Here is a 12,310-nt window from a genome sequence, read left to right as displayed (position 1 = left end):
CCCTAAAGTGTCGAGTGGGGTTGAAGCAGGACACTCAAGTTCCTCCACACCAAACTGATCAAACTACGCCTTTATGGGGTCAGTCCACATTTATCAGGCCAGGTACTGATGTTGGATGAGAAGACTTGGCTTGCAATCAGTTTTCCAATTCACTATAAAAGGTGTTCAGTAGGGTTGAGCTCAGGACACAAGAGTTCCTCCTCCACCTGTAGCCTATGTTTTGTGTTCCCTTTGTGTCACGTTGCTTTGCTGAGTTTTTTTTTCCCATGAATTGGGCCATATGCAAGAAAAAATAATCAGGCACTGTTGGGTTAATCGCATTGTTTTGCAAGTTTGGAGGGATGTCCTGTCACGTGGATTCGCAAGGTACAACCGCAAGGCACTCCCCGGCTCCGCCCGCATCAAGCACTCTCTCACCTTACAACACGTGGAGCCGCACACAGAAATGAAAGCCGAGCCAAGCCATTGTTCCTTTGTCTGCCGCTTTCTCCTTTCCTCTTACAGAACACCGACCTGCTCTGTAGATCTGCATAATCGCAGTTGCATAAATGCAACATTGTGACGCTTTACAATATCTTTCCTGTGCAGCCCGTCCTTGGTTTGTTTTCTTGATTTTTCACCTGGGACTCCCATTCTTGGAGACCTCAAATACTGGGAGACTTTTCTCCTCCTGTCTAAAATCTATCCGACTGATCTGCCCCATCCGTTACCAGTGCATGCAATGTGACACTATCAGAGCTCCAGTAGATAAAAAATATTGTGTCCTTTACATCTGCATTGTTCCTTATAGCAGAACTTAACCACTTAAAGTGGAGTTCCACCCTAATTTTATACTTACCTCCATCTTCTCGCTCCGGGTCACCTGAAAAACAAATGGATAATCGCATTTTTTTTTTTACTTACCTCGTAGCGAAGAAAATATACTTACCTTACTTCCTTCTTCCTCGGCCGCGGCCCGTCGTCACTTCCTGGCTCTGCAATGATTCCTGGGAGCTGAACGTCATAGCTCCCAGGAATCATTGCGCCTGCACCGGCCCCGACGTCAGTTCCGGGGCGCGCGCGTCATCCCCTTCTTCTGGGCATGCCCAGAAGCTGTGGAGGGATGACGCGCGCGACCCGGAAGTGACGTCGGGGCCGGCGCAGGGCATCGTGGGACCGAAGAAGGCGGAAGAGGACCCCGAAGGGGATCTCGCTGGCTTCAAGCTGCCCACATCTGAGATGGCAGCGCTGGACAAGACGTTTTCAAGGTAAGTATTTGTCCTAACAGGTAAGTGCAACCCGGGACAGATCAGGGGCTAGCCATTGTGGAATGCACTGCCCTGACTGTCCTGGGGGTATTTTTAAAAAAAAAAAAAAATTCCAGGGTGGAACTCCGCTTTAAGCCCCGGAGGATTTGGCTGCTAAAAGACCAGGGGGTATTTTGCGATTCGGCACTGCGTGACTTTAACGGACAATTGCGCGGTCGTGCGAAGCTGTACCTAAACGAATTTGACATCCTTTTTTTCCCACAAACAGAGCTTTCTTTTGGTGGTATTTGATCACCTGTGCGATTTTTTGATCACGCGCTATAAACAAAAAAAGAGCATCAATTTTGCAAAAATAACAATATTTTTCACATTTTTTTTTATATGAAATTCCCCCCCAAAAAAATGTAAAAATCAAAATTTTTTAACATTTTCGGCCAATTTGTTTTATGCTACATATGTTTGGTAAAAAAAAATCGCAAAAAGCGTATTTTGATTGGTTTGCGCAAAAGTTATCGCGTTTACTAACAAAGGGAAAGATTTTTGTCATTTTTGTTGTTTTTTTTTTTTAACGCGTAATGGCGGCGATCTGCGATTTTTTTTGCGGTACTGCGACATTGCGGCGGACAGATCGGACCCTTGACTGACATTTTTGACACTTTTGGGGTTACCAGTGACATTTCTACAGTAATCAGTGCTATACATATGCACTGTTACTGTAAAAATACACTGGCAGTGAAGGGGTTAACTTTATTTGAGAGGGAGGGGCTGTGTGTGTCCCTAGGGGCGTGCTTCTAACTGTGATTGGCTGTGGCTTGAGCTGTAGAAACAGTGATCAACGGTCCTACATAGTAGAACCGTGTGATCACAGTTTCTACACAGGGGAGAATGACAGGCGGCTTGTTTACATTAGCCGCCTGCCTTTCTCCCTCTCCCCCGACGATCGCTGAGTGACCGGCGGACATCGGGTCCGCCGGTCACACGTGTGCGGGGGGGGGGGGGGGGGGCCCGTGACCACGCGGGAGCGCGCCTCCGGCGGCGCACGCTCGCTCCCCAGAGCCTCACAGGCTAGTGACGTACCGGTACGTCACTCTGCCTGTGAGAGGCTGACCGCCGCAGTATATCTACTTGCGGCGGTCGGCAAGTGGTTAAAATGTATTTCCCACTTTTAAGACCCCCACCACCCATGTGTTAGTGATGTGGTCCCATTCACACCGCATCACAAAAGTGAGTACACCCCTCACATTTTTGTAAATATTTTATTCTATCTTTTCATGTGACAACACTGAAGAAATTACACTTTGCTACAATGTAAAGTAGTGAGTGTACAGCTTGTATAAGTGCCGGTTCACACTGAAGCGGCACGACTTGCACGGACTTCATAAAATGAATGTCTATGCAAGTCGTTCCGAGGTCGCCCCAAAGTAGTACAGGACCCTTTTTCTAAGTCGGAGCGACTTCTGTCGCTCCTATTAGAACGGTTCCTGTAGCAGTCAATGGACCGCGACGGTGCGTGACTTGTCAGGCTGACCAAGTCGCCTGACAAGTCGTACTAGTGTGAATGGAGACTTTAACAGTGTAAATTTGCTGTCCCCTCAAAATAACAACACACAGCCATAAAGGTCTAAACCGCTGGTAACAAAAGTGAGTACACCCCTAAGTGCAAATGTCCAAATTGGGCCCAATTAGCCATTTTCCCTCCCCGGTGTCATGTGACTCCTTAGTGTTACAAGGACTCAGGTGTGAATGGGGAGCAGGTGTATTACATTTGGTGTTATCGCTCTCACTCTCTCATACTGGTCACTGGAAGTTCAACATGGCACCTCATGGCAAAGAACTCTCTGAGGATCTGAAAAAAAGAATTGTTTTGCTACATCACTAGCCTAGTCTCAAAATACCAACCTAATCGCTCTCTTCGTTCCTCTCAAAACCTCCTGCTCTCTAGACCCCTCATCACCTCCTCCCATGCTCGCCTCCAGGACTTTTCCAGAACCTCTCCAATCCTATGGAACTCCTTACCCCTATCTGTGCGATTATCTCCCACCCTTTTAGCTTTTAGGCGATCTCTGAAAACCCTCCTTTTCAAAGAAGCCTATCCTACCAGCCCCTAATAAATGTACCTCCATTTTCTCCATCAACCCATCCCCCACGGTTATTGCCTTTTTGTTTCACTTTACCCTCCCTTCTAGATTGTAAGCTCTAACGAGCAGGGCCCTCTATTTCCTCCTATTCTGAACTGTATTGTAACTGTATTGTCTTCCCTCAAATTGTAAAGCACTGCGCAAACTGTTGGCGCTATATAAATCCTGTATAATAATAATAAAGATGGCCTAGGCCAGGGATCCTCAAACTACGGCCCTCCAGCTGTTGCAGAAATACACATCCCATGAGGCATTGTAAAACTCTGAAATTCACAGACATGACTAGGCATGATGGGAATTGTAGTTTCTGAACAGCTGGAGGGCCATAGTTTGAAGGCCCTTGGCCTAGGCTATAAGAAGATTGCCAAGACCTTGAAACTGAGCTGCAGCACTGTGGCCAAAACCACACAGCGGTTTAACAGGACAGGTTCCACTCAGAACAGGCCTCACCATGGTCAACCAAAGAAGTTGAGTGCACGTGCTCAGCGTCATATCCAGAGGTTATTTTTTTTTCATCCAGAGGGATTTTTTTTTACCCAACATATGTAGCATGAAACAAATTGGCCGAAAATGTTAAAAAATTTAGATTTTTACATTTTTTTGGGGGGGAATTTCATTTAAAAAAAAATGTGAAAAATATTGTTATTTTTGCAAAATTGACGCTCTTTTTTTGTTTATAGCGCATGATCAAAAAATCAAAATTATGTGTCCAAAGTCGCATGTTAGGGTTAAGCCCTCGTTCACACCAGTGTGAATTGTCAGTTCCTAATCGCATGACCAGTCACACCTCATTGCTGACAATGGAACCATTCAAATAGCCACAACAACTTTGAAAAAGGTTCCTGCAGTACTTTTTCCCCCGATTTCACTGCGATTTGCAGTGATTTCTGCTAAAAGAAGGCGCAGTGATATACAAATCGCACTGATGTGCGGCTTTGAAATTGCGCTAAAGTAGCTAGGGTTAGAGATAGAGTTACCAGTAATTGTTAGGGTTGGCGGTAATTGACAGGGATAGGGTTAGCAATAACTGATAGGGTTAGCGGTAATTGATAGGGTTAGTGGTAATTGGTAGGGATAGGGATAGCGGTAATTGGTAGGGATAGGGCTAGCGGTAATTGGTAGGGTTAGCGGTAATTGGTAGGGTTTGGGTTAGTGGTCATTGATAGGGATAGGGTTAGCGGTAATTGATAGGGATCGGGTTAGCGGTAATTGGTAGGGATAGGGCTAGCGGTAATTGGTAGGGATAGGGCTAGTGGTCATTGGTAGGGTTTGGGTTAGCTGTAATTGGTAGGGTTTGGGTTAGCGGTAATTGATAGGGATCGGGTTAGCGGTAATTGATAGGGATCGGTTAGCGGTAACTGATAGTGTTAGTGGTATTTGATAAGGGTTTGGGTTAGCGGTAATTGGTAGGGTTAGCAGTAATTGATAGGGTTAAGGTTAGTGGTAATTGGTAAGTATAGGGTTAGCGGTAATTGATAGGGATAGGGCTAGCGGTAATTGGTAGGGATAGGGCTAGCGGTAATTGGTAGAGTTAGCGGTAATTGATAGAGATAGGGCTAGCGGTCATTGGTAGGGTTTGGGTTAGCGGTAATTGGTAGGGATAGGGTTAGCGGTAATTGATAGGTATCGGGTTAGCGGTAACTGATAGTGTTAGTGGTATTTGATAAGGGTTTGGGTTAGCGGTAATTGGTAGGGTTAGCAGTAATTGATAGGGTTAAGGTTAGTGGTAATTGGTAAGTATAGGGTTAGCGGTAATTGATAGGGGTAGGGCTAGCGGTCATTGGTAGGGTTTGGGTTAGCGGTAATTGGTAGGGATAGGGTTAGCGGTAATTGGTAGGGATAGGGTTAGCGGTAACTGATAGTGTTAGTGGTATTTGATAAGGGTTTGGGTTAGCAGTAATTGATAGGGATAGTGTTAGCGGTAATTGGTAGGGTTAGAGTTAGCCGTAATTGATAGGGTTAAGGTTAGTGGTAATTGGTAAGTATAGGGCTAACGGTAATTGATAGGGTTAGCGGTCATTGATAGCGGTATTTGATAAGGGTTTGGGTTAGCGGTAATTGGTAGGGTTAGAGTTAGCAGTAATTGATAGGGTTAGCGGTCATTGGTAGGGGTAAGGTTAGTGGTAATTGATAGGGATAGAGATAGAGTTGGGGTTAGCAGTAGTTGATGGAGTTAGCGGTAATGGGCTGCTATAACAAATACCGCTAACCCTTTAATGCTATTTGAGTACCAGAGTGTAAAGTTGCATTAAAGTCACACTACATGAACAGAACTGTCATGCTTTACTATTAGCAAAAAAGCATGCTCAAAAACTCAAAACGCTCCAGAAAACGCATTGACTGCAACCTGCCTAGATGTGAACTCAACGTGCACCTCTATTTTCCAACTGATAGGCCTCATGCATATGGGTGCTCCGCACTTCTAGTATGGCGTGTAAAATCCCCAGTGCCCGGGCAGCAGTAGGTGCCACGTACAGCTGCCAATACAAGTGAATACGCCTCCAATGCCGACGATTAACTTTTGTTCAAAACTACTTTGGAATTGAATTCACCTTTGGAGAGAATGAAGTTTCCCGAATGGAAACCACATACACCGTTAGACATTCGTCACTTTGAGAAAATTTACTATCCCCGCTCCGCTCCGCTCCCTCAAATTTTCTTGGCACGGTGGTCGAACACAAACAAGGATTTGGCCCCACTAACAATTAGAAAATTGAACCAACATTCTGAAAACAAAAAAAGACCAGCTCAGGTCCTTTCATTAAAAAAACTGTGCAGTCTTTTTTTTTTGGGTCAAACAATGTTCCCACCACACACCTAGCAATTTATTTTGGATGTAGGGCACACCCCGGCTCATTCTTGAAATGCCAAATGCAGACACGGTAGCCAGGGGCAGTGCGGGAGTTACATCATCAATAGCTGCCCAATGACAGAAGAGGAGTGACGTGTGACCTGAAGTGACAATTTTGTTGGAAAAAAAAAAAAACAAATGAATTTTAAAAGTAGTAGTTTAGGAGATATTTACTGTAGCAATAGGAAAGTCTTACTATAGGCAAAAGTCATCCATGGGAGTTTACTCTAACTTCAGGACCGCCCCCTGCAGTTTTAGGTCGGTACTTTGACGGTAATTACTGGAGTTATGGCAGCAGATAGCGGTCATAACCCCGGTATTTTCTTACACGGCCGGCCGTCCTCTTTCACATAAAAGCGGTCCCAGTGGTGGATTTACCACGTGATCACCATTATGGGCAGCGGGAGAGATGCCCCCTCTCCCACCGCTTGCCCCCACTTACGGGAGGCGTCTGTAGCGGGGAAAACTTACCTGGTCTGTTGCAGTCCCAGACAGGGAAGTCGAGAGAGGGATAGATGGCCCCCCCACTCCACTCTATGGCCTTGGAGGACCGGAGTGACATAAGTTACTTCTGCCCAACGGCCCATTATTTTTCTTGCAAAAAAAAAAAAAAAAGTTTTTGCTTTTAAGTGTAGATGTTGAGATCTGTGGTCTTTTTGACCCCAGGTCGCACATTAACCACTTGCCGACCGGTCACGTTGACCGTACTGCAGCAAAGTGGTTCGTTATCGTCCAGCGACATAGTACGTCGCTAGACTCCTCCCCCTGTAGGAAGCGCGCTCCCGCTGTTTTCATTCACAGCGGGAGTCGGGCCAGGGGAGGAGCGGCGGCGATCGCCGCTGCTCTTCCCCGATCGTCGGGGAATCTAGTTTGGAGATCCGCCCGCTTTGATCTCCTCAGTGACAAGGAGTGACAGATTGCAGGATTCAGCATAGCTGAACATCCGATCTGTCCCTGTGTCACTCAGTCCCCTCCCCTCCCCACACACATCAGTAAGCACCAGGCATACATTAACCCCTCCCTCTCCAATAAAATTAACCCCTTCCCTGCCAGTGTCATTTTTACAGTAACAGTGCGTATATATATATATATATATATATATATATACACATACACACACACACACACACACACACACACACACACACACATATATATATATATATATATATATATATATATATACACACACATATACATACATACATACATACATACACATTATATATATATATATATATAGCACTGATTACTGTAGTAATGTCACTGGTACCCCCAAAAGTGTCAGAAATGTCAGTCAAGGGTCCGATCTGTCCGCCGCAATGTCGCAGTACCGCAAAAAAAAAAAAAATCGCAGATCGCCGTCATTACTTGCTAAAAAAAACACCAAAAATGACAGAAATCTTTCCCTTAGTTAGTAAGCACAATAACTTTTGCGCAAACCAATCAAAATATGCTTATTGTGATTTTTTTTACCAAACATAGGTAGCAGAAAACAAATTGGCCAAAAATTTAAAAAAATTTAGATTTTTACATTTTTTTGGGGGGGGGGGGGGGGGATTTCATATAAAGTTATTTTTTCAAAATAAACGCTCTTTTTTTGTTTATAGCGTAAAAAGTAAAAATCGCACAGGTGATCAAATACAACCAAAAGAAAGCTCTGTTTGTGGGAAAAAAAGGACCAAAAATTTTGTTTGGGTACGGCGTTGCACGACCGCGCAATTGTCAGTTAAAGTTGCACAGCGCCGAATCGCAAAAAGTGGCCCAGACGTAAGACAGCAAAATCCTCCGGTGGTAAAGTGGTTAAAGAGGACCTTTCCACTTTTATTCCTCTGAAAAGGAATGTAAACATCCCTTGTAATAGAAATGAGCAAAAAAAATTATATTATATCAAGGTAAAGTATTTCATTTGTAAATAATTGATGCATTTTACCATTACTGACAGCTGAAGTGTAAACCAAAGCGAGTAGTGAAGAAAAAAAATAAAAAATAATAATTTGGCATCAGTGGATCCCTAGTAAGAAGGTTGGTATAAAAGGTTCATTTACTGGTAAAAATGAACGGTCCTCCTATACAGGCAATAAAAAGCAGCCTACCATCGGGGCTCCGCATCTACTAAAGACAAACAGGAGTGGCAGAATAAAGGAGTCACAAAAGGAGTAATTACTTGGCACAAAATGCCCTTCTTTTATTGTTATACAAATCATAAATACACTGAAACCATTGAGACGTCATTCTTTTATAATACTTCACTTTTTTTTACCCCCCGCCACCCAAATCTTACAAATGCTGCAAAACTGCATAGAACTCTTCAGTGCATAGAGTAACTTCAATTACCCCAAACAGCATTAAATGCGGCTGCCCATTCCCCACCTGTGGCAATGCGCCCTGCATTGTTGTCCATTCACAGAAGAGAATGTTAAAAACAAAAAATGAAAAAAAAAGCCTCCCAAAAGCTTTAAAACGCGTTGCTACAGGCTAAAGGTACCCATAGATGAGAGATTACAGTGGTCCTATCTGGCCCCTTCCATCCAGCTCAAGCAAAAATCTCATGTCCATAGACTGGATCAGACACCCATAGGGGACGAGAGACCTCGGTTGGGGGGGGGGGGGGGGGGGGGTTTGTATTAGTTTTCCTGGTGGCAGCTCGACCAGCATGATGGACTGTGCCCTTGCCTACGGCCACACCACCCTAAGTGCGCCTGATCTCGGCAGCCAAGTAGGGTCAGGCCTGGTTATTTGGGAGATGGACTGTGCCCAGTTGGCATGGTCATGGAGCCACCAACATCTAACCTTTATTCTTGCCTTCATATTTTCTCCGCTATTGAGGCCCATTTAGACTTATGCATGTGCAGAGGTGCGTTGCCATGCATCAATGGCATGCTTTTCCAGGGCATTTTTGAATTTAGGAATTAGAGTGTCACTAGCTAATGACCCAGATGAGGTTGCCAACACATCCAAAGGGTTATTTGACTTTTTAATGCATTGGCTTCTAAACGCACTAAACACACATTGGATTTCCTCAAAGCGGAGAAGGAAATGAGAAGCAGGGAAGTCCACCACACGCATCACCATCAGCACAAATTACATGGTAAACATTGTTAGGCACACATTTAACCCTTTGATTGCCCTTAGATGTTAACCTCTTCTCAGCCAGTGTCATTAGTACAGTGTATATCATTAGCCCTGATCACCGTATTAGTGTCAGTGGCAGTTAGCCAGTTCCCACAAAGTGGCAGACTTGTGGGCAAGGACTTCCGATTTCATGCAGCTACTGTAGGGTGACCCAGCAAACCCATCTTATGAGCCTAGATCGGCCATTCTCAACCAGAGTTTCTCCAGAGATTGCCATGGGTTACTTGAGTTGTAGCCAATTGACCTCCCATGACCCCAATGATCTTTTGACATTGTTCCCACTGACCACCAATTAAGGGTCATTGTTCCCCAATGAGCAACACCAGAAGAAGGTATTCTCCCCACTAGCCAGAAATTAAGGGTCATTGTTCCCAATAGCAACGACCAGGAGTGTATTCTACCCAATGGCCACCAATTAAGGGTCAATGTTCCCAATAGCAACGACCAGAGGAGGGTATTCTACCCAATGGCCACCAATTAAGGGTCAATGTTCCCAATAGCAACGACCAGAAGAGGGCATTCTTCCCACCGACCACCAATTAAGGGTCAGTGTTCCCCAATGAGCAACACCAGAAGAAGGTATTCTCCCCACTAGCCAGAAATTAAGGGTCATTGTTCCCAATAGCAACGACCAGAGGAGGGTATTCTACCCAATGGCCACCAATTAAGGGTCAATGTTCCCAATAGCAACGACCAGAGGAGGGTATTCTACCCAATGGCCACCAATTAAGGGTCAATGTTCCCAATAGCAACGACCAGAGGAGGGTATTCTACCCAATGGCCACCAATTAAGGGTCAATGTTCCCAATAGCAACGACCAGAGGAGGGTATTCTACCCAATGGCCACCAATTAAGGGTCAATGTTCCCAATAGCAACGACCAGAAGAGGGCATTCTTCCCACCGACCACCAATTAAGGGTCAGTGTTCCCCAATGACCAACACCAGAAGAAGGTATTCTCCCCACTAGCCAGAAATTAAGGGTCATTGTTCCCAATAGCAACGACCAGAGGAGGGTATTCTACCCAATGGCCACCAATTAAGGGTCAATGTTCCCAATAGCAAACACCAGAAGGAATTCTCCCCACTGGCCACCAATTAAGGGTTAAAGCTCCCAATAGCAAACACCGGAAGAGGGCATTCTTCCCACTGGCCTCCAATTAAGGTTAAGGGTCAATGTTCCCAATAGCAAAACACCAGAAGAGGGTATTCTCCCCACTGGCCACCAATTAAGGGTCAATGTTCCCCAATAGCAGACACCGGAAAAGGGCATTCTCCCCACTGGCCACCAATTAAGGGTCAATGTTCCCAATAGCAAACACCAGAAGAGGGCATTCTTCCCAATGATCACCAATTAAGGGTCATTATTCCCAATGACCTCTAATAGGAGAGGGCATTCTTCCCACTGGCCACCAACATAATGGGCATTTACCTCACTTACCACTAATAGGACTCCCCCCCCCCCCCCCCCATTGACCACAATTTAAGGGCCATTGTTCCCAATAACCACCAACATAACAGGGCTCTCCTCCCACTGACTACTCAATGTAAGGGCATTTGCCTAATGCCCCCCCGAATAGCCTAGTCTTGACATGAGTTCCCTGACGCCTGAAAATTTCAAGGGTTCCTCTGGGGTAATAGGGTTGAGAAAGGCTGATCTATACATTCTATATCCATTTCTACTTGATCTATATACTATATATCCATTTCTTCTTTATGCAAAGTGGAAAAGTTATGGATTTCGGGATGCTGGCAGCAAAAATAGCCCTATCCAACTGCTATAGTCTCCCTGGAAGCTTTCATGTTTAGCTAAAATTGGATCGTTCTTTACTAACAATCTATAGGGACAATACTAACACCTATGAGTAGAACCATAGGAACCCAAAGTACCACCATCCATGGGACTCCCACACATCAGTCACAGCCGGGGGAGGAAATGCATACAGACAACCCTTGCTTTTCGTGAACCCCATTGCTATACACTCAACTGAAGCTACTACTGTGTAGAAGACTTAGATTTAGCCCTCTAGAAACCACCACCATCATGGGTCTGTTGTGAACACCGAGGCTGCAGGATCACAGCTATTGCTTTAGAGCACAAAATGGCAGCATAAATGTTTAACTAAGGCAACAATGTCCAACATAATTGTGCTTCGTCATACACAGATGAACCTTTTTAAACAGAATTCCAAAAACACCCACCCAACCAAAAACATGGCGGGTCTGGAAACCTACAATGTTTTTTGAAACCCAAATGAACTTTCAGTTGCAATCCACTAAACATTCCAGGTGCATCCATTGGTTTTCCTTAGAAAGCAGCCACAGCCTGAGTAGGAAAGTCTATCCTTTGACAGCATTTTGCACAAGATCTCGAGACAGTGGTCCTCTCTGTAGAGGTCGGCTCAACCCCCCCACCCCTGCCGAGTGAGAGCTGGCTAGCTCCAGTCAGTAGGCTCTTGGTCCTTGCTGATGGCAGCATTATAGGCCTAACATGGCAGGGGGGTGTTGACTTCTGCAGAGAGACCACTGCTTCCATAGATAAGTCCTTCACTGCAGAATTCTGGCAGGGGACAGGCTTTACTACTTTAAAACTTTTGATTCACCTGCAGTTTAGCCGATTTAACCAGGCTTCAATCTTGGAGCAAAGAAATTTTAGGACTTTGAAAAGACAAGAACCCTCCTCCCCCACACTGTCCAGGTTGACAGGAAGTGAAGGGAAATTTCCTGCAGAGACACGACAGCAATTTTAACCCTTTCTTTTGCTCTATCCAAAGTAAATTGGCTGTTCCACTTCGAATATTTCAGTAATCAAATGTTAATAGTTTGCCTACAATTTCAGTTCGGTGAGACAAAGGGATTTACTACAGGCTGTTAACCTTGTAGGGGAATTTGCCCTTCGCTTAGCAAATGAGGTGAAGCTCTGTTGACTTCCATCATCCAA

The sequence above is a fragment of the Pelophylax lessonae genome (assembly GCF_965119305.1).
Source record: "Pelophylax lessonae genome assembly, chromosome: 13".
Classification (NCBI taxonomy): Eukaryota; Metazoa; Chordata; class Amphibia; order Anura; family Ranidae; genus Pelophylax; species Pelophylax lessonae.
The sequence above is the reverse complement of the archived record's forward strand: the minus strand, read 5'-3'. Positions refer to the sequence as shown.